We start from the raw sequence: 21,594 nt of genomic DNA, 5'->3' as shown, positions 1-21,594 counted from the left end.
GAGTTATTTACTATCTATGTTTTACATGCTCTTCAGTTTTTGGAATGGTTTACTGCATTTGCTTACTGCTTCTAATAGAAATATGCAACATTATGTCAGGCTCAATTCTGCATTCCTAGATCACCCAAAATGCCCATTGAAATCCATGGGATTTGGGGGCACACAAAGAATACAGGATTAGGGCAGCAATACTTTAAATATTGTCTGAAATGGTGTATTTATGGGCTGTGCTTAACAAGATGTTTGCAAGTTTAAATTTTACCAAACTCTGTTTTATAATTTTTTTTCACATAAACTAAGATCAATGGGAATGTTTTCATTACTGGTTTTCTTTTGTTTCAGTGGGGAATTATTGTTAAAGAACGAGAAACCAAACAAAACCCCCCTTTTCTGCACAAATGGGAAGCAACAATACATGAAAAACTAGTGCTGGTGCAGGAGACCCATGAAATGGAACTGACTAGAAAATAACTATGAATAAAAGTGAAACTGACTTTGCTTTTTCCATTGGCCAAACTGAGAGCGATGAAAAAGTAAACAAACAGCACAATGACAAGGGGAGGGGGGGGGAAGAGGTTTTGCCAACTCCTTCTGTTGTAATAATTTAAACCACTCTTTGTAACCTAGGAAAAATTTTAACCTGATACAGACCTGTGACCCTATTACAATATCAACTATGTAGTATGTTGGTCTTTGCACAAGAATATGGTCAGATCATCATCCTCACTCTAGGTACAAAGTTTCATCTTAACTAGCTCCTTGAGGATTTCCCCTGCATAGGAACATCCTCTGGGAGGTGCGGAGGTGCTGTAGCAGCTCCTATGTCAAATCATCTCTCCTTCAGGTGGCAAGTCCAGTGGAAAGGAGATATGGTCAGGCATCCCTCTCCCAAGATACTGGAACAGCCTTTGCAGTGTGTGGGCACCTGGAGTTGAGTTAGAGTGGCCATCAAACAGTGGATGGAGCAAACTGCACACAATATACGCACATGAAGATGGCCAGGGAGAAACTGTGGAGCCTGAGGCACAATTGGGTCACTGTTTCTGGTGAGACAACGGAGCTCCACACTACACCTTACACAGAGCTCTGGCATAAAACATTCTGAAGAATTGATTTTTCACTGTATATCGTCATTTTCCAAGCAGACAGCCCCTAGTGGAGCAGATTCTCCTGGTTCACAAGCCTTTGTTAGTATCCAGGGCCCAGCCTACTTCTTTGTTCATTTCTCAATATCAGCAATCAATCATAAGTCGGCTTGGGGAAACAGTGTATTTTCTTACAGTTAACTTCTACTCCCTCCACAGGGTCTGCAGAGGCAGAGTGTTAAATATTATTATATGTTCTGAAGTGCATAGACTAGCCTGTGACTTATTTTTTCTTTAGTTGTAAGTGGCAGAGCAATGCAGGATTTTTAAGAGGCAAATCATGGTCCTCACTGGCTTATTACAGCTATAATGTTAAGCCTAAATAACTTGATGGGGTCTCCTTGAGGTCCTATTCTAGCAATAAGTCTGAATTTCCAGGACATTGCTTCTACAGCATTTGGTCCTATTTGTTAATACTAGTCAAGCTCCTGTTTTCATTTCTGTGAGCCATGACTCACCATGGAAAGGAGTGCAGGGTGGTTCCATTGCAGTAGGAGCCACCAGAGAAATTTAGGATGAGTCAGACTAGAAGGTCTGGTGGTCCCTTCTGGTCTTAAACGATGTGAATATGACTCTGACAATTCCTAGGGACAAAAAGCCTACTTTCAAAGAGGGGGTGCATTATTACATAAGAGCAGCCACTCTGGGTCAGACCAAAGGTTCATCTAGCCCAGTATCCTGTCTTCCAACAGTGGCCAATGCCAGGTGCCCCAGAGGGAATGAACAGAACAGGTAATCATCAAGTGATGCATTCCCTGTCGCCATTCCCAGCTTATAAACTGCCTTCAACTCCCATTCTGCCAGGGTATCTAGAACGGGCCCTGTGAATCACACTTGCTGGGAATGGACATCCTGGAGCTGGCAGAGCTTCTATGAAGCCCAGGCTGGAATTTAAAGCTACATTTTCAGGCAAGGACAATGGTAGTACTGTGCTTTCCCTCCCCAAGAGGTGAATTTCACTTCAGGCACAGATAGAGCCAAGCGTGCAAATTGCCCTATAGCATTTTTTAGTTCTAACTGCCCTTTCCACATCTCCATTATTTTATGTGTATGTCGTTGTGGCACAGAGACCCCTTGGAAAAGGGTATCCTGCTCTTTGAAAACATCTCTCACCCTCAGATCTGACAAACTTGCTACACTAAATGTCTTACAGGCAATTTATCCATACTGAGTAACATGTAAGGTATCTACAGAAAGCTCATAACGTGTCAAAATTCATAATCATTGTGAGATGTATGTATGGGTAATATTTAAGAAATAATGTATTTATACTGACAGCATGCTCTATGGACTTGGAGCAGAAATTAGACACTAGGAGATAACATCTCAGTGATGGCCCATTCGGGAAAGGAGGAGTTGGCATCCCACCCTGGTTGGCCAGTGAGGGTTTGTCTACAGTGCAATGTAAGCCCAGCGTCAGTGGGACTTGAGTCAGCTGACCTGTGTTAGAGAACCCTAGACTTGAGCATCTACATTGCATTTTAGTTCTATGTTAAGACTTTTCTAACCTGTGCTCAAACCTAGGCTCTGGCATACACACTCCAGTGTGCAGACCTGAGTCAAATAACCATATCCTGGAGTCCCTTGCCCTTCCCCCTGGAAATGTGGCTACTCTAGCCCTTGGATCATGGAAAAACTGTACTGCCCACCCTATGCATTACCAGAAAGCAGCTCGCTTTGCAAAAGGCTTGATCAGTTCGCTTTGTATTGCAAACTTAGGAGCTGTCTGACAGGTGCTTGTAGCTTGGAGATCAAAAGAGAATGAGCTAACTGAGCTGCTGCTGCTGTTCAGAAAGGGAGAGTGGCTTTTGTTTTCAATAGAGTGGATTGCAGATTGTTGGGATGGAGAACACTAAGGAAATTGTCCTCTGGAAGTGTGGGATACTTCCAGCTGACTCCTGGGACCAGAGTCAAGCGGGGTTGCATCGACACTGCAAAGCAATAGGGCTTGGATGCTGGGTCCTGGCTAAATCAACATCAGACCCTCCAGGGTCCTGGGATCCTGGGTCTGAGCCCTATGTTAGTACAATTGCAATGTTGATGCAAGAGGGGTTAGGCTTGAGCCTGGGCTCAAGTATGGACTTACATTGCAATATAGATATGCAATGCAAGGGTCAAATTGTTTAGCTTTTCACTAAAACTTTGAATGGAAAACCATCAGAGGCAATGACAAACAATTAAAACCACCTAAGGTAAACAAGAAACTCTACAAGAAGACCAGGCTTTGCCCTCTCTGTGAATAGAAACAAAAGCTGTTTTCAGTATAAGATCAGAGGAGGGAGAAGCACTCTGTATTCCATTCCCTGAGGGAAACCCTTGGTGGAGCAAGGGGGCTTTCATAAATGTTTGGTTCCTGGTTCTTATGAAACCAGCCAGCTCTGGAAACAAACTTTTTGATAGGAAAGGTAACTACTACTAAGTGTAGACCCAGGTTTGTGTTTTAGTCTTTGTTTTGTGTAGTAACCGTTTGCTTCCATCACTTTCATTTCTAGTTAAATCTTTATCCTTTCCTAAATAAACTGACTTTTGTTTTATTATAAGAGCTCCCGAGCGCTGTGTGATTTTACTGGAGTGGTGATGCAAGGTGAAACTTGGGGTGAAGTGGATCTGGAATTTTTGTAAGTAGCCAATATCAGGAGCTGGATATCACAGGGGGATGAGTCAAAGGGACTCAAGAATTTGGGTGCCTATTATTAACCTGCAAGGAGAAGTGAGGGCTGGCATAGCCCAGAGATGAGTGCTTGAGTGGCTAAAAGGCTGGTGGTGTCAGGGAGCTTTCACCCATTTAAAAGAAAGACTCCCTCAGACTGCAGGCAGGGGCTAACAAGGATACTCAGTCCTGGGTTCCCAAAGAACCATCAGAGTCATACTGCTGGCTATATTGCTAAATCCATATTCTTGTGCAAAGTGAAAATCTCACATATAAAATCTTTCTCATCCATGATAAAAAATGTTCTAGGATACTGTGCCTTACAAAAGATTAATCTTTTTGTGCCACTTGGTCTTTGGAAGTGGTTTTAAAAAATGGCCAGGACTTTCAGAAGTGACCAATGATTCTGAGTGCCTCAATTTTGGCAGGGGCCCAATTTTCAGAGGGAGCATACTAAGAACTTTCTAAAAATGAGGCCCCTTTCTTGTATCTCAAGTTGGAAACGAATAATCATTAGTCATTTTTGAAAATCTTGGCCATTGTGCCTTTTGTTATGTATATAAAAAAGCAGTGTGTGGTAATACTGGAAAGGATTGTGTATTTTCTAGTTTTAACCAATCTGTTCCTACCTGGCAAGATAATGTAGGGGACCAGTGTGCAGTCCCCTTTTCATGTTCCAAGGGACTTGTCCTGATTCTAGTCCAATTGTTTTATCCAAAAATGAGATTCACAAAAAGTGGGTCTCCCAATTGGCCACCCACTGAGATTTTATTTAGTTCAGACTCCTGGATTTCTTAATCATAGAGGATTTTGCATAAATCAGAACGTCTCTTTTCAGACGAAAAGATTTCCCTGCTGCATTGTCAATTTACTGTATGCTGGCTCAGATTGTTATCTCCTGATAGCTATGCAGTTAACGCATGCCACTGGTGAGGATGATGACCTTTAAAATATTAGAGAAATTAAAATCCAGTCTTTTGCAACAGAGTACGTTTCACAAATATACAATTAATTGAGGCTGGTATGTGGAAGTGGCAGGAGCGGACGAACCTTTTATTGCTTCCGACTTAACAAAACATTTCAGGAAAATGTGAGTGACCTTTTTTAACCACATCCCCTTGTTGCTTTTTCTGCCACAGTGCTAATCAGCACATCTCTCTTTGTGCAGGGAAACTGGGAGGGGAAAGGTAGAGCCCTAGGAGCAGCAGAAATTGAAAAACAATACTTGGTAACACAAATCATGCAAAAAGAAAAGGAGTACTTGTGGCACCTTAGAGACTAACCAATTTATTTGAGCATAAGCTTTCGTGAGCTACAGCTCACTTCATCGGATGCATACTGTGGAAAGCACAGAAGACGTTTTTATACACACAAACCATGAAAAAATGGGTGATTATCACTACAAAAGGTTTTCTCTCTCCCCACCCCACTCTCCTGCTGGTAATAGCTTTGTAATAGCTTATGTACTCTCTTTACAGTGTGTATGATAATCAAGGTGGGCCATTTCCAGCACAAATCCAGGTTATCTCCCCCCACCAACAAATACTCTCCTGTTGGTAATAGCCTTATCTAAAGTGATCACTCTCCTTACAATGTGTATGATAATCAAGGTGGGCCATTTCCAGCACAAATCCAGGTTATCTCCCCCCACCAACAAACACTCTCCTGCTGGTAATCGCTTATCTAAAGTGATCACTCTCCTTACAATGAGTATGATAATCAAGTTGGGCCATTTCCAGCACAAATCCAGGTTATCTCACCCACTCCCCCACACACACAAACCCACTCTCCTGCTGGTAATAGCTTATCTAAAGTGATCACTCTCCTTACAATGTGTATGATAATCAAGGTGGGCCATTTCCAGCACAAATCCAGGGTTTAACAAGAACGTCTGAGGAGGGGGGAGTAGGAAAAAACAAGGGGAAATAGGTTACCTTGCATAATGACTTAGCTACTCCCAGTCTCTATTCAAGCCTAAGTTAATTGTATTCAATTTGCAAATGAATTCCAATTCAACAGTTTCTCCCTGGAGTCTGGATTTGGAGTTTTTTTGTTGTAATATAGCAACTTTCATGTCTGTAATCGCGTGACCAGAGAGATTGAAGTGTTCTCCGACTGGTTTATGAATGTTATAATTCTTGACATCTGATTTGTGTCCATTTATTCTTTTACGTAGAGACTGTCCAGTTTGACCAATGTACATGGCAGAGGGGCATTGCTGGCAAATGATGGCATATATCACATTGGTGGATGTGCAGGTGACCGAGCCTCTGATAGTGTGGCTGATGTTATTAGGCCCTGTGATGGTGTCCCCTGAATAGATATGTGGGCACAGTTGGCAATGGGCTTTGTTGCAAGGATAGGTTCCTGGGTTAGTGGTTCTGTTGTGTGGTATGTGGTTGCTGGTGAGTATTCTCTTCAGGTTGGGGGGCTGTCTGTAGGCAAGGACTGGCCTGTCTCCCAAGATTTCTGAGAGTGTTGGGTCGTCCTTCAGGATAGGTTGTAGATCCTTGATAATGCGTTGGAGGGGTTTTAGTTGGGGGCTGAAGGTGACAGCTAGTGGCGTTGTAGTTGTAAGAATGCTTGATAGAGATCTTGTAGGTGTTTCTCTCTGTCTGAGGGGTTGGAGCAAATGCGGTTGTATCTCAGAGCTTGGCTATAGACAATGGATCGTGTGGTGTGGTCAGGGTGAAAGCTGGAGGCATGTAGGTAGGAATAGCGGTCAGTAGGTTTCCGGTATAGGGTGGTGTTTATGTCACCATCGTTTATTAGCACTGTAGTGTCCAGGAAGTGGATCTCTTGTGTGGACTGGACCAGGCTGAGGTTGGTGGTGGGATGGAAATTGTTGAAATCATGGTGGAATTCCTCAAGGGCTTCTTTTCCATGGGTCCAGATGATGAAGATGTCATCAATATAGCGCAAGTAGAGTAGGGGCGTTAGGGGACGAGAGCTGAGGAAGCGTTCTACTGACCGCTATTCCTACCTACATGCCTCCAGCTTTCACTTTAGATAAGCTTTTACTTTTCACTTTAGATAAGCTATTACCAACAGGAGAGTGTTTGTTGGTGGGGGGAGATAACCTGGATTTGTGCTGGAAATGGCCCACCTTGATTATCATACACATTGTAAGGAGAGTGATCACTTTACATAAGCTATTACCAGCAGGAGAGTGGGGTGGGGGGAGAGAAAACCTTTTGTAGCGATTTCTGTATATTTCAAGGGCTGGGGAAAAAGAAAAGGTTTAAGTGAGGGGAAACTGAGCGACAGTGCCAGAAACAATGAACATGATAAAGCTATGTGCAACCAGAAAGTCATCTTATTTTAACAACATTTCACTTCTAATCAATCTCAAATATTAAATGAGTAGATAGGGAATGTAAATACAATAATTTGCTATTCATCATGAATAATAAACAGAATAATTTACTATTCACACATCTCGAGTTTGTAAATTAGCTCTCATGCTGAGTCAGAAAGCAGTGACCAGAGCAAATTTATCAAACGAACTGATGCAAGGATTATGTGGTAAATCCCTAACATTGCTAATAAATCACCAGGCTTATTGGGTGAACTCAGTTCTCTGAACTTTTGTTCTTTCAAGCAGTTTGATTCATCTCCACCCTCTATTCACTCCCCTATCCCCCCTGCGGCTATTTCACAAGAAAAAAGTACCTGAACCTACAGGGTTTCTCCTTTGTATCTGAGCGTGAGAGACATACACAGACATAAAGACTCATTACACCACATTTTTCCCTTTGTGGATGACTTGGTCACTCAATACTTCCTAAATCTGCACAGTGCTAGGACACTGAAGCACCAAATCAGCAATCAACAAGCTGAGAAACTTGTTTCACAGTAAAAAGAACAGCAGTACTAGTGGCACCTTAGAGACTAACGAATTTATTAGAGCATAAGCTTTCGTGGGCTACAGCCCACTTCATCGGATGCATAGAATGGAACATATAGTACAAAGATATATATATATATACATACAGAGAAGGTGGAAGTTGCCATACAAACTGTAAGAGGCTAATTAATTAAGATGAGCTATTATCAGCAGGAGAAAAAAACTTCTGTAGTGATAATCCAGATGGCCCATTTAGACAGTTGAAAAGAAGATGTGAGGATACTTAACATGGGGAAATAGATTCAATATGTGTAATGACTCAGCCACTCCCAGTCTCTATTCAAACCCAAGTTAATGGTACCTAGTCTGCATATTAATTCAAGCTCAGCAGTTTCTTGTTGGCATCTGTTTTTGAAGCTTTTCTGTTGCAAAATTGCCACCCTTAAATCTTTTACTGAGTGGCCAGAGGGGTTGAAGTGTTCTCCTACTGGTTTTTGAATGTTATGGTTCCTGATGTCAGATTTGTGTCCATTTATTCTTTTGACACATGATGGCATATATCACACTGGTAGATGTGCAGGTGAACGAGCCCCTGATGGCATGGCTAATGTGACTAGGTCCTATGATTGTGTCACTTGAATAAATATGTGGACACAGTTGGCATCGGGCTTTGTTGCAAGGATAGGTTCCTGGGTTAGTGCTTTTGTTGTGTGGTGTGTGGTTGCTGGAGAGTATTTGCTTCAGGTTGGGGGGCTGTCTGTAAGCGAGGACTAGTCTATCTCCCAAGATCTGTGAGAGTGAGGGATCATTTTTCAGGATAGGTTGTAGATCTTTGATGATGCACTGGAGAGGTTTTAGTTGGGGGCTGAAGGTGACGGCTAGTGGCGTTCTGTTACTTCTTTGTTGGGCCGGTCCTGTAGTAGGTGACTTCTGGGTACTCTTCTGGCTCTGTCAATCTGTTTTTTCACTTCAGCAGATGGGTACTGTGGTTTTAAGAATGCTTGATAGAGATCTTGAAGGTGTTTGTCTCTGTCTGAGGGATTGGAGCAAATGCGGTTATATCATAGTGTCAGCATGCACTTGGCGTTTTGGGGGTGGTGGGTATGTTAAAAAGAATGTTCGGCTTCCCTCATCCCACGCACACATAACACCAGGAGGCATAGTACCAGCTCAAGAGAAAGTTCTTTGAGAGGATTCTTCTCATCCCAACCTTTCTTCAGATTGCCTCCAGCTTCATCTGGTGCAGGGGAAGAGGAATTCAGTGTAAAGAGGACAGCTTTGGACTTAATAGTTATAGTCTACAAATTAGAATGGGGCCCAGCCATCAGTGCTGCAGGCTTACTCTGTACACTATATAAGACCTAGAGTCAGTGTTCAGTGGTCATTTGGCTATCTTAACCCAAACTTTCCAATGTAGATGAAAATTTCACCAATATCTTTTGTCCTGTTCTACTCTCTGACAAGGGGGCAGAAGGATATAACTCAACCTAGTTGAAATTTTTCCCTGGAAACTTTTTTCCAACAACAACAAAAAAAGCCATTTTATGAAAATGATTATTTGTGTAGAAAATTCATTTTAATTTTTTTCTCCAATATTTTGAAGGAAAAATATTGATGTTTGTTTTTATAAACCAAAACTGTAGTTTTCCAGTGATTATGTTCTGTCCCATTCCCCTTGTCTCTCCTTTTTTTGATTTCTTCTCCCTCTCTTTTTAAGTGAAAAAAAGAAAACAGGTGAGAAAGGGAAAAAAAAATAAAAGTAAAGAGAGAAAAAAAAAGAGGAGGCAGGAACTGAAACTGGAATAGCAAAGCCTCTAAAAAATTCAGGATTTTTCTTTCTGGGTGCATTATTTTTAAAAAATACACTCGAATTGTTTAACAAATTGAGAAATTATTTTTGTGCAACAGACTTACTATTTTTGATCAGCTGCCTATCTAACTTTTCCTGCCTGCACAGGCTTTATATTGTAGAATTTACCTTTGTGAACATTTGAAAGCAAGTTAAAAATGAAAAATGTTTTAGTTTAAATGTTACATTTGTTTTCAGATTTAAAAGTTTTATTAAAGCTAATGTTAAAAAAATATATAAAACACAGGTTAAGAAAAGAGTGTCTGTACATCTTGGAATAGTGCTTAGATTATCCACAAACGCAAAGTTTGTTTTAAAAGTCATAAGATACATATAGTACATCATCAGCAAAAAAACCAAATTTAGGTGAATATATTTAACAATACAGTTTAGATATTCGCATCCAAGTAGTTGGGTACATTATTCATGAAAAGTTATACAGAGAGAGTTGGTTGTGGAAAGCAAAATATATCAGTGAGTGAAGATTGTCCCTCAGTAATTGAGAATTTAGGATAGGTTGTCCATTTAGAAAATACAATCCATCAGAGAAGTATTTTGAGTTCCTTTCCCGACTGTGCTTCTCATCTGCACTCCAGCTCATCTCTCCTGATATTGCCAATATCCTGTAATGTGCTCTAGATAGATGTCCCTCAACCACCTGATGGCATCTGACACCGTGAGTTGCCCCATCAGTTAAGCGTAGCATTGACCGATTCTGCAGTCCCACAACACTCGCTTGTTACCAGGTTCCCATGCACCCAGTGCTCTGATGATCAGCACATTTGTCTGAACCTGGTAACCCTTAGCTCTCAAGGTTTCAGCCGGAGGAGCGTATTTCTTCACCTTTCGAGCTTGAGCATTGCGTAAGGCCATGGTCCTATTCTCAAAGGGCACTGTGATGTCCACCATCATGGTTTTCTTCTGGTCCTCATTGGTGACGACAAGGTCCGGTAACAGCTGGCTGTTGGTTCAGGTGATGGTGAAGTTCACTATTTACCCATGGCCTGATCCAAAGTACAATGAAGTCTTTCCACAGACTTCAGTGGACTTGGGCTCAAGTCCTCATTCTTTCTTAGACATATTTACATATTGTACAGTAAGCTATATAAAGCAAATTGTACCCACGCCTTAAACTAAATGAATAATACCGATTAGAAAATGCAAAACTAGTTTATCAATTTTAGAGAGCCTTTGGTTATCATTAGTAGAACTCCATTGTCTTTGACCTGACAGGGAGCAGAAATATACATTGATTTCTTACAATATGTGTTGTTAACCTAAGAAAGAAGCCCTAAGTCTCTGGGGAAATCCTGATGAATATTAACAATCTTGCCAGCCCCAAAACCAACCTTTTCTATACTAATTTCTGAAACACTCTTGAGAACTTCATTTGTTAAGTCTCAAAAAATCAATCCCAAAGTCTTTATTAAAAATTCATCTGCATTAATTAGTTATATAACTTCATTATGCCACGGCACAGCAGATCAACATGAAAGAAATGGGAGCTTTACTCTTATGTGAGGAATAATAAGAAGAGTTGGGATTGTAATACACTTTCTGATAATTTAGCAGATATCGTTGCACTGTAATGACACACAATAGGAACGGGCATTATCTAGCCAGCTGCAGTAATATAGCAAGTTATTTTATATAGCTACATATTCAAACAGTAAAAAAAACCAGTTGGTCTTTTTAAAACCACAAGTCTTTGGGGGAGAAAAAATATTCTGGATTTAAACAGATAAAAAACTTTGTATTTTGCCAACAGTTAAATTCTGCCAGACAAATGTCAATGTAAAACTTAAAGGGGCACTGTGAACTTGATTTCTCTTTAAATTGACTAACTTTAAAATATTCCTGTTTTGGATACACTGTTTAAAGAATGCTCTATCTTGATTTTTAATGATCTAGTCCTTTGTTATTGAAGGGTTCTTATGCGTCCCTTTGGATTTTTATATGGCTTTTTTCAGAAGAAGAGAAACTAACTGAGGTGGATGATGGTCTTGTGTTTAAGGCAGTGCACTGGGACATCAGGGATAAATCATCGTCTCTTCAACAGATTTCCTGTGTGACCTTGGGCAAGTTACTTAGGCACAGATTTTTACAGGTATTACAACTGTAACTCATATTGATTTCAGAGGAAATTAGTCACCCACATATCTTGAAAAATCTCTGCTCCCCGTGGGCGTAACAACAATTCCTTTATTTATTTTGTGGGTGTGTGTGTGGGGGGGGAGGGGGTTCAGTTGTCAGCTCTATTGGAGTAGGGGCCATATCACACTATGGCCAAATCTAGATTAGGACAATAGCTAACAAGTTTTGAAATAGAAACTATTTTCTTAATCTAGGAAGGTCCTGTATATTTGTACAGCACCTAATATAAAGTGGCGTCAATCTGAATTGAGATCTATAAATGCTACCATGATGCCAATGTAAGCCCCATAACTAGAAGGCATAGAGGGATAGAACATTCTACTCCTTCTGTAGGGGAAAAGATGCAAAGCAAACTTTTGTTAACACCATTTACATGAATTATAATGTTGCCTACCCATTGTATGACATAGTTGCTTTAGTTAGGATATGTCTATGTTCTGATTGTCACCGTGACTATACTCATGAAAGGACATGCCCTGGAGTAAGTGGGTCAGTGTCGCTTCACAAGCAGTGGACTCTGGTTTGATAACAAGATTTAAACTCAACAGATGGGATGGAGGGTGCTGTTCTAGAGACCAGGAGCTCTGTCCCTGGGAACAGGCACTCTGTCCAAGGTTCCTGTGCGGCTCAGGTATCTCCACGTTCTCAAGCCCGTGTGGAGTGATTTTGTAGGGCTTAACTAGCAGTGGGACAGCACAGCGCTGACTTCATAGGTAGGCTCAACCAGGCCAGCAACCGTGGTGCAGAGCTGATTTTTGCAGCAAGGTCTGACCAGTAGTGGCAGCAGTTCAGAGCAACTTTGTTGTGCCTCAACACATGCCAGCAGTGCAGGGAGCAGAAGTGCAGAACTAAACCAGGTAGCTGAACGTCAGAGCAGGAAAGCGAGGTGCGGACTTCACTGAACTGGAGCCGTCCCATGAACAAGAGCTCCCCCACTGCACCATATTATTACTGAGTCTAATTGTACCTGTGAGTGGAGTTTTAGTTGGGTGGGGATTCTTGTGTGGCTAACTTCTGAACCTCAGTAAGCTGAGCAATTAATACATTTGTAATACTGACTTTTGCTCCTTTTAGCGTGTGTGTGTGTGTGAGAGAGAGAGAGGAAAAAAATTGGTTATTGTGTTGCTTTGTTTAGTTTTTTTCTCCAAATAAAACATTTGTGGTTCCATGTTCCCAAGGTTTCCTGCATGCCCGTGAATGGGGAAGAAACACCTGCAGAGGGACCAGGGAGGTTGTATGTTACTTTCAAGTTGGTGCCCCTTTAACATTATGACTATTATGTAGAGGCTGCAATTGCCAATAAACTCACCCAATAAAAACATGCTATTGAAAACATTTTCACAAAACAAGCATGCACAGCTAAGCACAACCCCCCCGTCGTAGTCTGAATAAGGCAGTGAAATAGTAGACAACATTTTTCATTGCAGACGGATCATTGTAATGTTTACAGGATGCAACAATTACTTAAAGTTCTTGCTGGAAATGAGGTTATATTTTCCCTTCAGAAAATTTCAGTGACACTATCATTTTTCTTAAATGTTCCAAGCCTCTTGGAATGACTGTCTTTCTTTCTCAAAAAATAAATAACCCTCCCTGGTTATAGTTATTCTTCAGATTTCTGACAAATTACAATCTGTTGTGGCAATTAGTCTGGGTTAAAGATAGACATGTCAGACACATCTCTTGATCAATGGCAAGTTAAAGTGTCAGAATGTAAAACAGAATTAATTCAATCTAGGCTGTGGCTGCAGACTTTCCTCATGAATACTGTAACTATGACTAAACAAGGACACATGAGCCTAAAAAAGCCCCAGCAGTATTGAAATGATCCATTCCTCAGGTTTATTCTGTGCTGTTCTCTAACACTAGGCTTTTCAGAGTGCTCTGAGTATCTTCAAATGAAGAGCTGCCTGAACTTCTAACCCCACAAAAATGTCCACCTCATGGTCAGTCAGCCCTTGCTGAGGCTGAAATTGCTCTGAAGTCAGGAAAGACAGTGGTGGAGCCAGATCAGGGGACTAAGAGAAACTGCCCGGGAGCTAACAAAAGTCACCTGTAAGCATGAGTCAGTAGCAATTATTCTTTATCTTTGTGTGGGGCTTGAACACCCGATATTAGGGTGACTCAGAGTCCTATATTCTTGTGCAGGAGCCTCAAATCTGCCACCATCCTCTTACCATATCTTTAGTGGCACTCTCAGGTGAGAGGCCACATATTGACAGGGCATGGAGACTTAATCAAGCTCTCCAGTCCCAGAGATGATCCCTATAGACAACCATTCATTACCACTGCGTCTGCTGTACAAGTTCACTGGATAAATAAAGGACCACAGTCAAAAGGGCTGTCAATCTGGCATCTTTCACAGGACCTGAATTCTGAGAAAATTAAATTCTTAAATAACTAGATATATATTTTTGAAAAAGACTTGGTTGGATAAATATGTTTGTGATGCTTCATGTGGCCAGATTTGGATAGTTAAAGCATTAACAGTACATGTTTGTTTTAGAATCAGACTTGATCTAAGTCACATTAATAATAATAATTATGAGTATAAAGGAAGGAGGAATACTCCTGTGTGTTTGACAAAGGAGGATGAAAGGAAGGAAATGCAATGTGTCTAATATTTAAAGGATTTTTATTAGATTATAGGGACAATAAGAGCTCGTTAGTAAAATATCAACTTTTTAACTCCAGATCACTACTCTATTGTAAATTAACTATGAAGTTGGTTTCATATTACATCCCCCATTCTGCAAACACTTTCTGCACACTGAGATGGGGTTCCCGGAGTGCAATCTGAGGTGTGAGACCGCTGAGCCCTCTGTCCCACCAACCTGGGGTGTCCCTGTGATGCTGTGACAAGCTATAAATCTCTGACAGGCACTGCACTTAGACAGACATGCACAGGCAGGGATACACTCAACTGAATTGCATGAATGCTTCTCCCAGCCACCCATGACCCAACAATAGAGAGGCTCCAGCCAATTTCCCCCCACTCTCCAGCCTTACATTCCTGGAATAAACTGTCTTGGCCTCATCAAAAGCCTGACCAGTGTAAGTTTATTACCCAGTCTGCCCCTTTCTCGATGTGGAGAGGACACACACTAGCCTTTGTAACCTGAGCTGAGATTTCCTAAGCACTTCAGCCAAAACACACTGTTTTAGGTAAAATATAAAACAGATTCATTAGCTACAGAAAGACAGATTTTAAGTGATTATAAGTAGCAAGTGTAGAGATCAAAGTTGGTTACCTAAGAAATAAAATAAATTTGCAGTCTAAGTTCTATAAACTAAACAGGATTTGAATCAGTGTCTTACCCTGATAGATGGTACAAACAGCTCACAGAACTTCAATACACATGCTGGAACTCTCTTCCAGCCTGGGACCACCCTCCCCAATTCAAAGTCTTTGTCCTCCTGATGTACTGAGTTGGGAGGGTGGGGGGTTTGAGGCCAAGTCATGATGTCACTTCCCATCTTCATAGTTTCTTCCAGCTTGCTGGAAAGATCTATGCTTGTGACATGGAGGTCTGCCCCCATTGGTCAAGCAGCCTCCATTGTTTAGGTGATCTGACTGAGAAACCTTCTGGGATGGTCGTTGGGAGTGTGGATTCCCTTTAATGGGCCATCAGTGCATCTGGCTACTCTGCTGTAGTATCTGAAAGGCTGACTGTGAGTATTCCTAGCCTCACAATATATTTCAGTAACACAGAGCAAAACTTCATAACTTCACATACAATGATAGCACATACAATCCAACAGGATATTAATGTTTAAAATGATACCTCACAAGACATACATTGTACAAAACATATCATAATTATATTACAGTGGTGAATATGGGGGTTCCACGTGCTGCTTTGAGGGACAGAGTGCCACACACATTTCATTGTAAACACATGAACTGTTAAGTTCAGTTAATGTATTTACATGTTGTAAGTTAAACAGGTGTACAAATCTTTGCAGACTTGGTTTCTTAGTCCCCAGTAACCACATTGCCCTCATCAAGCATCATAAAAGAATAGCTCAAATTGATCTGTTAGGACTTAGAGCTAGAACTGGAGTCTCCATATACATGTAACTCGTCTGCATGTTATGCACATGAAGTCTAGAAGTCTTTCTACGTATCAGAGTTGAGCGTATATGAATGATATGTTAAATGGGTGAAAGATTAAGGGATTCATTTTAATAGCCCATTTGAACTCTGACATTCTGCTTTCATGATATATATTGTATTCTGAGAGGAAAATGTTACTTTATAACTCTTTAGACTCACTTTGACAAACACAGAAAAAGCCTCTTGTATAAAGACTAACTTTTGGATAAAAATGATCCATGTAGTAAAAAACACAAAGTTGCTTCAATATTGTTCATGACCTTTTATTTGCTTTCTGTGAACATCTGTTAGAACACATTTTGGTTTGCAATAAGTTACACAAGAGAAAGTGTTATTAAAGTGTCACTAATACTTGTGTGACTATTCATTTGTGCCTTAAGTGTTTGTGTGGTTGCCTTGGAAGTTCTTTAGATATATGGGAATGATCCAGTCCAAGGGTGCTGGAACTAGGGGTACTGGGGGTGTGGCAGCACCCCCTCGCTTGAAGTAATTTCCACCGTATACAGAGTTTATAGTTTTGTTCAATGGCTTTCAACACCTCCACTATACAAATTGCTGCAATGCCACTGATCCAGTAAGGGAGCAGAAATTCCATATGACTTTGGTGACCAATGGTGCAGCATAAGAAGCTAGTTATGATTACAAATACTCAATAGTTGTGGTAAAGAGTTGGTGAGCTAACCATAGAATGAAACGTGTTCACATAAACTAGTCATTGAATAATTTCTAATGACAAAAACTGAAGTCTGATCATAGAGAATTAGTGAAGATAAAAAGGGGTTGAACTTATTGAATAAATTGTTTGCTGCAAATAATTCATCCACTTTAGTTCTGAGCATGAACATGCCTCATTAACAGCCAAATTAAAGGAAAAATATTTTTAGCTCATATTTAGAGATAAAACTAACTTTGTACTCTTTATGACCTTATACTGCAGGAAAAGAATAGTGGCTTTATGAAGTCTTCATGAAATCATCCTTCATTTTCCCCCCATGGGATTCTCCATCACTATTTAGAGTTTACCAAATTTCACAGTGGAAAACTAATGCTTTGTAAATATCTTAGTTTTTCGAATAACGTTAGCATTTGATGTATAATATTTGTCTAAGATATAAGTAAACTGAACTAAGTGGAAGGCAATTAAAATAAAGTTCTCTCAAGTTTACAAAGGTTTCGAGCTTAGGGCAAGCTTAATTAAAGTCAATCCTGGAAAACAAAGCACTTAGCACTACAGTCCTCCACATTTGTCAGACTTGTGAATCATGGGAAGAGTTAATTAGAACCAAACAAGGAAAAAGTAAACATTAAGAGTTCTTCCTGGGGTTCATTAAATTTGAATAAGTCAAAATATGCAATATTCAACTTTGTAGCTATGACCCACAGTGCTCTGTCTTCTCTCCTCCTCTGACAATCTCTGTACTACTGGATTAAAATACATGTAGGCCTGATTCTCTTTTACAGAGAACAGGATCTTGGAATGAGTTGTAAAACAAACTGCAGCCTACAGGCCTAATACTCATTTACACTAAAGCCACTTTCCACCATTATGGCAGTAAAGGGTAAGTAAATTATATATACTCCTACTTCAAGACCACTTTACACTTTCATAATGTGTAAAGCAGCCTTAATGAAAAATAAATCTCCTGCTTTCTTGTCTCAGCATATCAAGTCCGAGCAATGCCCTGTTTTCCAAGAGTATGGCAATCCATGAATGAAGGTGCTGGAAATGTGGCTAATAGTCACCTGGTATACTGCACTGACATGCTAGCATTGTGTTTACTAAACATTATAGAGATATGAAGTCCTTTATGTCAGCATTTCTCAACTGAAGGGTTGGGACCCCAAACTGGGTGTCCAGAATGTTTCAAAGGGTCACGTGGCAGCTCCTGGGGCTGGCTGAGCTCACCTCCTTGCTCTAGGCACTGCAACCTCTGGGGTCCCAGTGTCACTCAGGTTTGGCCCAGCCATCATGACTACGGGAGTCTGGATAGGCCAAATTTGAGTGAGTGGCATTGCATCTCTATGAGCCAGGTCACAACTCCATTCACACAAATTTGGTCCAGACAGGGGGCAGGGCCAAACCTGAGCAGCGCTGCAACCCCAGAGGTTGCAATGCCCAGAGCAGAGAGCCAAACCCAGCTGGGCCCATAGCACAGGAGCTGACACTGTAGGGTGAGTGCCAGGCAGGATCCAGCCAACAGCATGACCCCAGGGCCTCCACCCCCAGACAATTTACTGGGTCGCAACAAGCCATACCATTTACAAATGGGTCCTGAGCCCAAAAACGCTGAGAATCACTGCTTTATGTGCTATCTCATAAGTTGTAATTTATTACATATGCTGCTATGTTACAGTGCAATGCTTAAAAAAGAAAAGAAATGAAATCTCTATTTTAAACTTGTTCTGCCAGGCAAATGCCATTGGGAGAGTTTATATAAAGTCTTCAGCAGGGAGAAAAGGGCAGCTCATTACCTATTGTACATTAGTGTTTAAAGAGCTATGGCAAGATATTAATCTTGAAGGGAAGGAACAGGAAGAAAAGCAGAGCAAGATCCTATATCACAAGACAGCTTTAGCAATGACAAATCAGAACAGCACTGGTGTTTAACAAGGAAAAAGGAGATGCTGTTTTGTTTAAATTACCCCAGCAAAGGCAGCTGGCCTGATGAGAAACACATGCATGATATAAGAATGAGCATTCATAATGATGTTAAAGTAGTGCTAGAAAAGCATGACAATTTGTGAAGTTAAATGTGACTGTCTACTCTGAATTCAGCCACTGTATTGTGTGAGTGGGATTCAGACTTGCTGTGGTTATGCAACGGTTCTACAATGGAAAACCTGTGCAAGTGGCCCAAATTAAAAGGCAACTTTTACTGGATGATTATTTTCATAGCTAGACCTACAGGACAGAAGTCTCAAAATTAACATTATAGCAACTCTGATCATTCCTGAAGGTAAAATGATGAGAACAAGGAGAATACTACAACAACATAATTCAACTGAAGGAAAAGCTAATTTCCTGAAAGAAAATGTTATGTTGTCCCAAAAGTCTGAAATATTTCATAAATCATGTCCTGTAAGCAGCCCAATTATTGAAGCATCTCTTTAATTCTCTAACAGCCAAGCTGTTTTCTGTATTTTTGAATGGAGCATTATTATACTGCAGCAAATTTTTCATTCCTGAGAGTGATGCCTCCAGAAGTTAGCAATGTCAGAAGGAATGCAAATGGTCTATGAAGCCTTTGTGAGTCTGTATGAGGCATAATACATCACAGGTACAGAAATATGTCAGTCAAATGGATACTTCCAGATCCTATAAAAAGTATGCAGTTATGCCTGGAGGTTGAGATACGTTCTGAAAGCACTAAGCTTTTCTAGAAACTTCCACAAAATTAAACATCAAACAACCTTTGGAACATTCATAGATTCCAAGAACAGAAGGGACCACTGGGATCATGTAAACTGACCTCCTTTATACCACATGCCATAGAACTGGCCCAAAATATTTCCTAGAGCAGATCTTTTAGATCAATATCCGATCTGGATTTTTAAAATTGCCCCGGATGGAGAACCCACCACCACATTATAAACAAACAATGTGAAGCTCTGTTGTGATGAGATGAGATGAGAGAGGAGCATGATCTCTAGTCAACCAGAGAGTCTGGAATCCAGGAACTTCTGAGTTTACTATTTGTTTTGTGTAGCTTTGGGTAAGACACATTAAACTCTCTGGCCCAGATCTTTGAAGGTACTGAGGTGCCTATCTGCCTTTTCAGGAGTCTAATTCCAGCAGTGAGACACCAGTGATGTTTTTAAAGCAGCTACTCAGTTGCCTCCTAACCCCTTAAGCACCTATGTCCCCATGGTACCTATATTTCCCTGTGTCAGCATTTGCAAAGCTGGCTAAGAGCTGACGTGGCTCAACAACCAAGAAGCTGCTTAGAGACCTCGCTCAAGCCAAAGTGAGATTCTCAATGCCCCTTTTGCCAGTGGGGCCTGATCCCATAGGCATGCTCAGAACACACCTCGCACCTGTTACCTGAAAGCCCCCAGATCGGGAGGGCTGAATGCAGGCCATCACTAGGTGAAGGGACAGCAGAGCGCCTGCACAAAAGACAACCAGGGACACAGGGAATGTAAGGAGAGTATGAGAGAGGCATCAAGTGTGAGCAGGAGACAGAGATAGAAAGAAGCATGGGCTATTTAAGTGACCTGATTTAGATGCCTAACTCTAGGAGAGAATTTGTAGCTGAGTGGAGGAAGATGCCTATCAGCCTATCAGGTCCATCAGCCAACTGCTGAGGTGCATAAGCCCCTCTACTCTATTTCTTCTCAGTGTTTCATTCTGGCTACCTTAGACAGTTCCTCGCTCAGCTGGCCAACTTCTGAAAGACCCTTTCTTAAGCACCTAACTTTCCCCATAGATTGTTTGGGGATCATGGGTGCCTAGCTTGGGGCTGAAAATTCCACTGGGCAGCAGATTAATCATTACAGTGCTGAGTGGAGCAACACCTAAATACCTTTAAGGATCCTGGCCTCTGTTTCTCATCTGTAAAATAGGGATACTACTACTTTCTTAGGGCCAGATTGGGTCCTTACACACATTGGTGAGCACTTACTCCTGTGGGCAGTACCATCCAAGTCAAATTAGAGCTCTGTGAAAACCCTTTTTTTTAGGTTAGGTGCCTGAACTGAAAAACAACAACAACAATCAAAATAATAAATTCCTTTCATGTTGAACCTAAAATGAGAATTCATCAGCAACACAAAATGTGAAAAGGAGTTTCCTTTCGTGCTGACCAAAATCAATTTCAACATTTTAAAAAAAGGTATTATAACATTTTAAATAAAAGTGAGGGAAATTCCCAAACAAAATGTCTTTCTGAAATGAAAAGTCAAAACGTTTTGACATTTCTGAAATGTTTCTCTTTTCTTTGATCGAAACAATTTGCTGAAATGGACCCAAAATTGAAAATAGTTTCAGTCAACCCGAAATCTGCATTTTTCAGGGGAAAAAGTTTTGCATGAAAAATTTCACCCAGGTCTGTTCACAATACCTAGCACACACAATTGTCCTCTGTACTTCAGTGCTGTGGTGAAGTAATTACTAGTCAGAGCGGAACAGAGAAGCCCCTGCTGTATTGTTGATTACCGATAGCTAGGATGAGGGACAGATGGGGACAATTTGCACTGACTTTATATCTGCTAATGTCTGGTACTGAAATCAGTAGGGAGCCTATTTTGTGATTGTAAACCAGAACACGGCTCTTTGAACTATCTGCAGCACTACTGACTCCTGAGATTGAAGCATAACCATGCCCTGTGGCAGTTTGGATCTTGGGGCAAATACAAGGCCAAATAAACTCATAAGAAGTACATATTTGTGTACTGATGTTTCAGACCTATCGTCATAGCACGTGAGCATCTGTGTGTATTTAAGTATATTTGAAATAGGTTAAGGTCCCCAAAATGCAAGTACAGATCCACCTCCCAAAGGGACTTACGCATGCAGTTCTCTCTTTCTAAATTATTGTATCCACATTATGGTAGACAGCTAACATAATTATTAACATATTCAACACTCTTCAGAATGTTTAACTACAATCAAATATACTCTATCTGCATGTGCTTCATCAACATAGTATCTGAGCACTTCCCAGATATCTGATTGTAATGGTTCCGTCCAGCCTTAAAATCTATGTATAAGAACAAACAAAAAAACCTCTCACTTCTCCACTTGTAAGAGTAGCTTAAAAGATGAGTATGCAAGGGAATGTCTCTTCTGATCCCTTTTTACCTTCTGATCCCCAATGGGTCAGATCCCCAATG

Source organism: Caretta caretta, chromosome 2, assembly GCF_965140235.1.
Source record: "Caretta caretta isolate rCarCar2 chromosome 2, rCarCar1.hap1, whole genome shotgun sequence".
NCBI classification, from domain to species: domain Eukaryota; kingdom Metazoa; phylum Chordata; order Testudines; family Cheloniidae; genus Caretta; species Caretta caretta.
This window is presented reverse-complemented; position numbering follows the sequence as displayed.